Source organism: Budorcas taxicolor, chromosome 14 (genome assembly GCF_023091745.1).
Source record: "Budorcas taxicolor isolate Tak-1 chromosome 14, Takin1.1, whole genome shotgun sequence".
NCBI lineage: Eukaryota > Metazoa > Chordata > Mammalia > Artiodactyla > Bovidae > Budorcas > Budorcas taxicolor.
Genome location: NC_068923.1, coordinates 85,478,427 through 85,486,991, shown reverse-complemented (window position 1 = coordinate 85,486,991; position 8,565 = coordinate 85,478,427). Strand labels below are relative to the sequence as shown.

General features: G+C 36.7%; 1 non-coding gene across 1 annotated transcript; it reads left to right on the top strand.

Annotated features, from left to right (window-relative positions):
• Positions 1-574: 574 nt before the first annotated feature.
• On the top strand, positions 575-647 carry TRNAG-CCC (transfer RNA glycine (anticodon CCC)). Its single transcript has one exon. It is a non-coding gene; the product is annotated as a tRNA-Gly (tRNA).
• Positions 648-8,565: the final 7,918 nt, after the last annotated feature.

Sequence of the window (8,565 nt, the reverse complement as noted above, 5' to 3'; positions counted from 1 at the left end):
TGTTTTCCATAAGCCCCCAGTCTTAGCTTTCTACTATTCTTTGAAATTTTTTTCAGTTTCCCTTCTACCTCCTAAAGAATCCTTAATTCACAGAGGTAGGAAACAAACTTATGATTATGAGGGGGGAAAACAGAGAGAGGGAAAAAATAAGAGATTGGGATTTACATAGACATGTTACTACATATAAAATAACTAATAAGGACCTATTGTATAGCACAGGAAACATTACTCAATACTCTATATTGGCCTATATGGGAAAAGAATCTAAAAAGAGTGGGTATATGTATATGTATAACTGATCACTTTGCTGTACACCTGAAACTAACACAACATTGTAAATCAACTATACTCCAGTAATTTTTTTAATTAAAAATATGAAGACTCCTGAATTATTTTTGGCCCCTGTTTTAATGCTAGAGCTAGGGGAAAATCAAAGAGAAAATAACCTAACTGGAAGCAGAAAAAAATACAATGGTATTCATGAGCCTACTTTGTAAGGACTCCTGGTTTTATATGCAGCTTATTTTGTGGCTTTCACTATGCCTTTCCCATTGTCTAAAGATTCTGAGGGACTTCCCTGGTGGTCCAGTGGCTAAGACTCTGTGTTCCCAATGCAGAGGGCCCAGGTTCAATCCCTGGTCAGGGAACTAGATCCCATAGGTTACAACTAAGGGTTCAAATGCCCCAACTAAAGATCCCACATGTTATAACAAAGATCAGAAATCCTGTGCCCCATAATGAAGACCGGGAGCTGCTAAATAAATAAATATTTAACAAAATAAAGATGCTGAGAAGACAGAAGCTTGTGTTAAACCACTGTATTATAAGTAGGTGTTGATACAAATGTAACAGAAGAGTAAAGAAAGAGTGTAAAGGGTAGCACCAGAGAGAATAGGAGGAGGAAAGAAAGGACTGCCAATATCAGGCCACGTATAGTCTTGTTTGTCTGGACAACATAGTGATGAGACCATGAAAAGTACTTATGAAATTGAAGACCCAATTTCAGTACAGTCAGTTCTCATATTGGCCAGTTACCCTATCTGACTTGAATCTGACTTGTTTCATTTCTAGAATGCCCAATAAAGGTCACCCGATTGAATACAGCTGCCTTTGAAAATGTGAGCAGAAGGTAACTAGTGAGTTTGAATAACGAAATACAACTAGCCTGCCAAGAAGTCATCTCTACTATCAGAAACCTACATATGAGGCCCTTATTTTTATTTCCTCTTTCTAAATACATGTTGGTCTCTCAGGCCCATCTTACTGATGTGTGGACAGTAAGAGTAGACCATTCAGAAGATGTTAAATGAACTATTTTGGTTAGAACTGGCATTCTGTCGATTACATGCTGAAAGTGAAAGTGAAAGTGAAGTCGCTCAGTCGTGTCCGACTCTTTGCAACCCCATGGACTGTAGCCTACCAGGCTTCTCTGTCCATGGGATTCTCTAGGCAAGAATACATTTCCTTCTCCAGGGGATCTTCCCGACCCAGGGATCAAACCCGGGTCTCCCGCCTTGGAGGCAGATGCTTTAACCTCTGGGAAGTTTGTTGTTGTTCAGTTGCTAAGTCATATTTGACTCTTTGGACTGCAGTACACCAGGCTTCCCTGTCCTTCAGTATATCCCAGAGTTTGCTCAAATTCGTGTCCACCTTGTCAGCGATGCCATCCAAGCGTTTCATCCACTGTCACTCCCTTCTCCTCATCTCTCAAGCTTCCGCAGCAGTAAGGTCTTTCCCAATGAATCAGCTCTTTGCATCAGGTGGTCATAGTATTGGAGCTTTAGTGTCAGCATCACTCTTTCCAATGAATACTCAGGCCTGATCTGCTTTAGGATGGACTGGTTGGAGCTCCTTGCAGTCCAAGGGACTCGCAAGAGTCTTCTCCAGCCCCACAGTCCAAAAGCATCGATTCTTCCACACTCAGCGTTCTTTATGGTCTAACTCTCACATCCGTACATGATGGGAAGTTAAGTGCAAATATTTTGCTGAAGTGTATTTTGTCCCAGGAGTGCAATTTAACTAATGCTAAGAACACCAGGATCTCAAACAATTTAATTCAACAAAGATTGACTTTTAAATACTTAGGTAAATAGATAAAAATATTTGCCGTATAAGTTATCTTGATAAATAAGGGATAGCGGATGGCAGGAACAGCATGGTTCATTTGAATGGTAAATTTGAATTCCAGTTAGAAATAAAATATTTTCCACTTTGCCACAGTACTAACAGTATTAGAAGATCTAACCAGTAATTACTGGAATTGCAGAAAAATGTAGGCTTGTACGCTATTGTACCCAGCCTTCCAATGTCAGATTTTCCCTACCTGATTAATCAGTGACTATGAAAACTAGATTGGGTCATTAATTCTGAGTTTTATAGTTTTGAAACATTCTCATTCTCATTGAACCCAACCACTTCAAGAAATACTGTGTGTGTGTGTGTGTGTGTGAATGTGTGTGCATGATGTGGTGTTAAGAACAAATAAGACTGAGCGAATTTGATTTCTCCACACATTTTTCTTCATCAAAGTGACCACAGACCAATGAACAATCCAAAGACCATGATACATTTAACATTTACACAACTAAAATATATCAGGATGCTTATCTGAGTTGCATGGAAGATAACAAATGTGAATATGCATTGAAAAGCACTATAAATTCTTGCCATGTAATTCTGATTACACTATATAGATTGCAACTGTTAAGTTTTACACTATTTGTTGCCTAAGAAGGTTATGAAAAGATTTTTGTTATTATATAATTTTTTTCTTTGTCCAAAAAATAAAATTTCATTTGTCTAAAAAACGTACAAGAATAGCAGAAGGGACTATTTCACCCTTAAGTGATTTAACCTTTTGGCCAAGACTGTGTTCATGTGTAAAACAGTGCATTATATCTTTCAGTTTCCAAGTTCTGTTTCAATTTCTTCACATATTCATATTTGAGGGACAAGTCAACCCTATGAACATCTTTCAGTTCACATCTTCACAGTGGCTAAAAGGAGTATGCAAGTGAAGAAAAAATTAGCCCTTATTGACTGCCAAAAGTCTCTTCTGTATTGTTAAAAAAAAATGTAATTGCATTCACTGATGACAAGTGTGGGTACATTTGGCAGACAGGGGAAAAGGACTTTGCTGTGTATCTGCTGTTCAAAAATTCTTCTCATTCTGCTAACACTTTTCCTCTTCATGTCATCAAAAATAATTTTTTACTGATTATGTTGACACCTTCATAAAGCCAGAATTTTTCTTACATCTCAGATGTAACTGTCTATCATGATCTTCATTCAAGTGTGTTGTCTTTTTTTTTAAATATAGAATATAAGTAAAAAATACTTTGTGAAACTAACAAGTTCAAGTTTTACTTTGCTTAAAGAATTCGAGTTCATATCTATGCAAGATTGGACAGGCAACACATTCATTTTCAACCTTCAAAAACTAACTTTGTCTTTCTGGCTGGTTGAAGCCTTGAAGCCATGATTGTTAGCTTACAACATGAAGAGGTATAAAATGAGACAGTTTTAGAAGGTGAATGACTTTTGTCATTTCACTAGTGAAAGGGTGTCTTTAAGAATATTTTTTAATTTAAAAGAGACATAATCTACCACAATAAAAATGGAAAAGATAAAGATTCACCACAGGTGGCTTTTATGTAATAGTTGTGTTCCTGAAAGTGTAATTGGAAACCAAGTCATATTTTCCCATTGACTTGTTTTATATTTGAAATGTGTGCTTAGGACTCTTTTTGCAAACAATATATTCAATTTCATCTTCTTGGAATAACTCTTGCTTCCCTAATGTTTCTGATATCTGTATCTTTCACTAACTGGACTCTTTATAAACCTTTTATTATAAGTGGTGAAAGTGAAAGTGTTAGTTGCTCAGTCATGTCCAACTCTTTGTGATCCCATGGACTATAACCCACCACGCTCCTCTGTCCATGGAATTCTCCAGGCAAGAATACTGGAGTGGGTTGCCATTCCTTTCTGCAGGGGATCTCCCTGGCCCAGGATTGCGCCCAGGTCTCCCATATTGCAGGCAGATTCTATACCATCTGAGCCAATAATTTCTTCTTTAGATTACAGCATATGGTTTTTGCAGTTTCTGCGATTAACTTCATATTTTCCTTTCTCAGTTTCTAATAGAATTAAATGGACAGTTTTCTTACTGATAATCTCATGGATAAATTGGAATTAAAAGGTTAATAATTTCAGCGGTTTTGTCCCTTTGGAACCACATTCAACTAAAGATCATTCTGAATAGAAAAATCACCCATCCAAAAAAAAAAAAAAAAAAAAAACCCTAGTCAATAAAATTAAAAAAAAGTTTGAAAAATAAGAGACAAAACAAAACAAAAGCATAATGTAAAAAAAATAGGATTAAATTAATAGAAAGCCTGGCCATAAACCTGTTAAAGGAAAATTGCTAGAACAGTATGGTACTTCATGGAACTCATATAATGTGTGTCTGCTGAATCATTAAATCTGTAGATTGACATATCTAGTAACCATCACTACAAGTGGGTAGCATGCAAATCAAACAAGTGTTGAATAGATATTCCTTGGCATTGACATGCTGCTAGATCAATTTTCTTAGCAAAAGTTTTAGAACACAAGTGTTCTAGTTTGTCAGTAGAATTGCCCAGTGCTGCTTGCATGTGGTTAGTACAACCAAGGGAAACACTGGAGACCAAAGGAATAGAGGGCTTCACTGTAAGAGATATGATCAAAATGCTACAACACATCTCTGCCCCAGACACACAGTCTAGACAGGCAGCAAGAGTGAGTGAGTGAAGTGAGTGAAGTCGCTCAGTCGCGTCTGACTCTTTGCGACTCCGTGAACTATAGCCCGCCAGGCTCCTCTGTCCATGGGATTCTCCAGGCAAGAATACTGGAGTGGGTTGCCATTTCCTTCTCCAGGGGATCTTCCCAATCCAGGGATCGAACCCGGGTCTCTCACATTGCAGACAGATGCTTTACCCTCTGAGCCACCAGGCAGCATAGGTGTACACAAATTAAATTTAGGAAAATATATTACTTAACAGAAGTGTTGAGCTACAAGGTACAAAGCAAATACTGATTACAATAAGGTGTGTGATAAAATAGAAAAAATTAATTTTAATACACCACACCAACAGACATATCAAAATATAATAGCTCTCCACTCATATATTAGCTTACCAAATAGTCTGGCTTAAAACTGATATTAATTTTATTAATATGTTAATATTAATTTATATTGCAATTAATTAATTAATATTAAGGATTTCTATGGTGGCCCAGTAGTAAAGAATCCATCTGCCAATGTAGGAGATGTGAGTTCAATCCCTGGGTCAGGAAGACCCCCCTAGGTAAGGAAATGGCAACCCACTACAGTATTCTTGCCTGGGAAATCCCATGGTAAGAGGAACCTGAAGGGCTATAGTCCATGAGGTTGCAAGAGTTGGACATGACTTAGTTACTAAACAGCAACAATTAATATTTTCACTCACTGAAGCACTGTTTCCCCATAATCTGATAATATATTGAACAAGTCTGAAATCAGTAGGTTGACCTTATAAATGTGTACCTCAATTTTGTGTGTGTGTAAGGGGGAATTGTTGGTAAAAACATATATATGTGTATATATGTACACCATGGCTCTGAGCCTACCTATTTCACTTCATGAACTTAAGCACTCCATGTTCCCGCCTTCCAATTAGCTATGGGAATCATAAAAGTGTTCAAAAATCATGTGGCTGCTGTCACATGACGTTTACCACATTTTTTTTCTCTTTGTTTCAGTTTCCACTTGGTTGTGTTCACTGTAGGAAAAGTGGCCTGAATCATTCCCTGTGTTGGTCAGGCAGACAGCTCTTCCTGTGTAAAGACCGATACCTAATGCCATGGATACTGGAATGGAGAAATCTAGTGAAACCATAGTAGGAAGGACATACCCAGGAAGATTGGAGAAGAGGCAAAAAATGAAAGCAAATCACTCATTTGGGGAGAGAGATTTGTGGAGTTCAGAGAGCAAAGCAGATGCTTTGAGAGAACTGTGTGGTACACGGAAAACTAGAGTAACTGAAAACCAACTCAGTTTTTTCATTGCAATTTCTAAAGGAATGTCAAAATAACTTATTTTGTAACTCATGTCAAAATGTCTTAAATGTTTCCCTTTTTAGGCATCTCTTTATTTATTGAGGATAATAAGCCTTTGTCATATATGCTGCAAATGTTTTCCCATTCATCTTTTACCTTTCGATTCTATTGTATAAAGTTTTTTTAAAAAAAATGTATTTTAACATTTTAGATAGACTTTCTCATTTATCATTATATTTTAATGTTAAGTTTATAAAAGATTTTCTTTATTCAAAATTTATACAGATGTTCATCAATATTTTTATAGTTACTCTTTTTTTACATTAAATTCTTTAATCAATTAATTTTATCCATCAATTACTATGTAATAATTTATAAAATAATTAGAATTGTCCTCCTAAAGACTATATTACCTACTAAATACTTTAAAACTTTGAGCTTATTTTGGAAGATTTACACTTTGCTCCCTTAGTCTATCATTTATTCCAGCACATGTACAATATTCAGTTAATTTTTGTAGTTTTATGTTACCTAGGGATATAAATCCTTCCCAATAATTGCTATCCTTTCAACTTTTCCTTGCTTTTAAAATTATTATGGCTAAATAAACATACTATAAAATTAGTCATTTTAACCATTTTGAAGTGTGCAATTCAGCGGCCTTAACTACGTTCACATGTCGTACAACCAACACCACCATCTAGTACCGAAGCATTTTCCTCACTTCAGAAGAAAAACCCTGCACCCATTAGGCTGTTCTTCTCCCCAGTTTCTGGGAATCACAAATGTGCTTTCTGTCTCTAAAGGATTTCATGGAACAGAGAGTTAGTTGCACAGTCATGCTTGGCTCTGCGACAACATGGACTGTAACTTACCAGGCTTCTCTGACCATGGGATTCTCCAGGCAAGAAAACTGGAATGGGTTAAATCACACATATCTGTCCTTGCGTATGGCTTATTGCACTTAGCATAACATTCTTGATGCTCACCCATGCTGTGGTTTATATCAGTATTTCATTCCTTCCTATGACTGAATGATGTTTCATTGCATGGATATACATTTAGCTTATTCATTCATCATTTGGGTTGTCCCCACCTCTTGACTAATGTGAATAATGCTGCTATAAACACTTGCACACAACTTTTTAATGATTATTTTCATTGATTTTGGTAGTGAAATTTGCTGAGTCGTATGGCACCCCACACCAGTACTCTTGCCTGGAAAGTCCCATGGATGGAGGAGCCTGGTGGGCTGCAGTCCATTTGGTCGCTAAGAGTCAGACACGACTGAGTGACTTCACTTTCACTTTTCACTTTTATGCATTGGAGAAGGAAATGGCAACCCACTCCAGTATTCTTGCCTGGAGAATCCCAGGGATAGGGGATTCTCGGTGGGAATCCCGGTGGGCTGCCGTCTATGGGGTCACACAGAGTCGGACATGACTGAAGTGACTTAGCAGCAGCAGCTAATTCTATGTTTAACTTACTGAAGAACTGCCAGACTGTTTTCCACAGTAGCCGCACCATTTAACATTCCCAGCATCAGTGAATAAGGATTCTGATTTCTTCCTTCCTCTCTCCTTCATTGCCTCTATTCCTTTCTTCCCTCCTTTCCTATTATGAATTGAATCTCTTTTTTCTATTAAATTTTCTAAATGATTATTGCTGATATACAGGATATAGTAGGCCATTTTGATAGTGACCCATTTTATCTACCGTTTCTGAATTTTTATACTACTATATAGACTCCACTAATATTTAGCACCTGGTTCTATACTGCTTTTTATTACTGTCAAATTGTTTTATGTAAGAAAGTGCTTTCTTCTCAATAATATCTCAGACTCGTTAGGAATAACTGTATTGCCTCTTGTTTGACCCAAGTACTTAGCCCAATTATTTAAGAAGTATCTATTGACCTTATTAGAGATCATCTTGTAAGCTGTGACAGATACTTTTGAAGATAGCCTGTGTTATAGAATTCAACATAGCTCTAAGTGATAATTCCTAGAATTACATCTACTTTAGCTCTGGGAAGTAAATAAGCTACTCTAATTGGTTTGGAAATGGAATTAATAGAGAAAAATTCAAGAGACTATGAGGAGAAGAATTACTAGAACTTGGTCAAAGTGTATATTTGTTTACATCTGCATTCACTAGTGCACAAAGAAAATCAGGTACTAAACAACACTGAAATAGTCTGAGATCATTATGTCTTCCCAAACTCTTTTAGTGTCATTAAAAGCTGCAAACCACATGGGACTTTGATTTTTCATAAGGCTTTAAAAACAACCTAGTCATGTTAACCTTAGAAATAAACAAACATCAACTTTTTATTACCAACATTACAGACCTAAAGGGAAGATATACTCATCTGAATGCAGAGTTCCAAAGGATGGCAAGGAGAGATAAGAAAGCCTTTCAAAGTGAACACAGCAAAGAAATAGAGGAAAACCATAGCATTGGAAAGACTAGAGATCTCTTCAA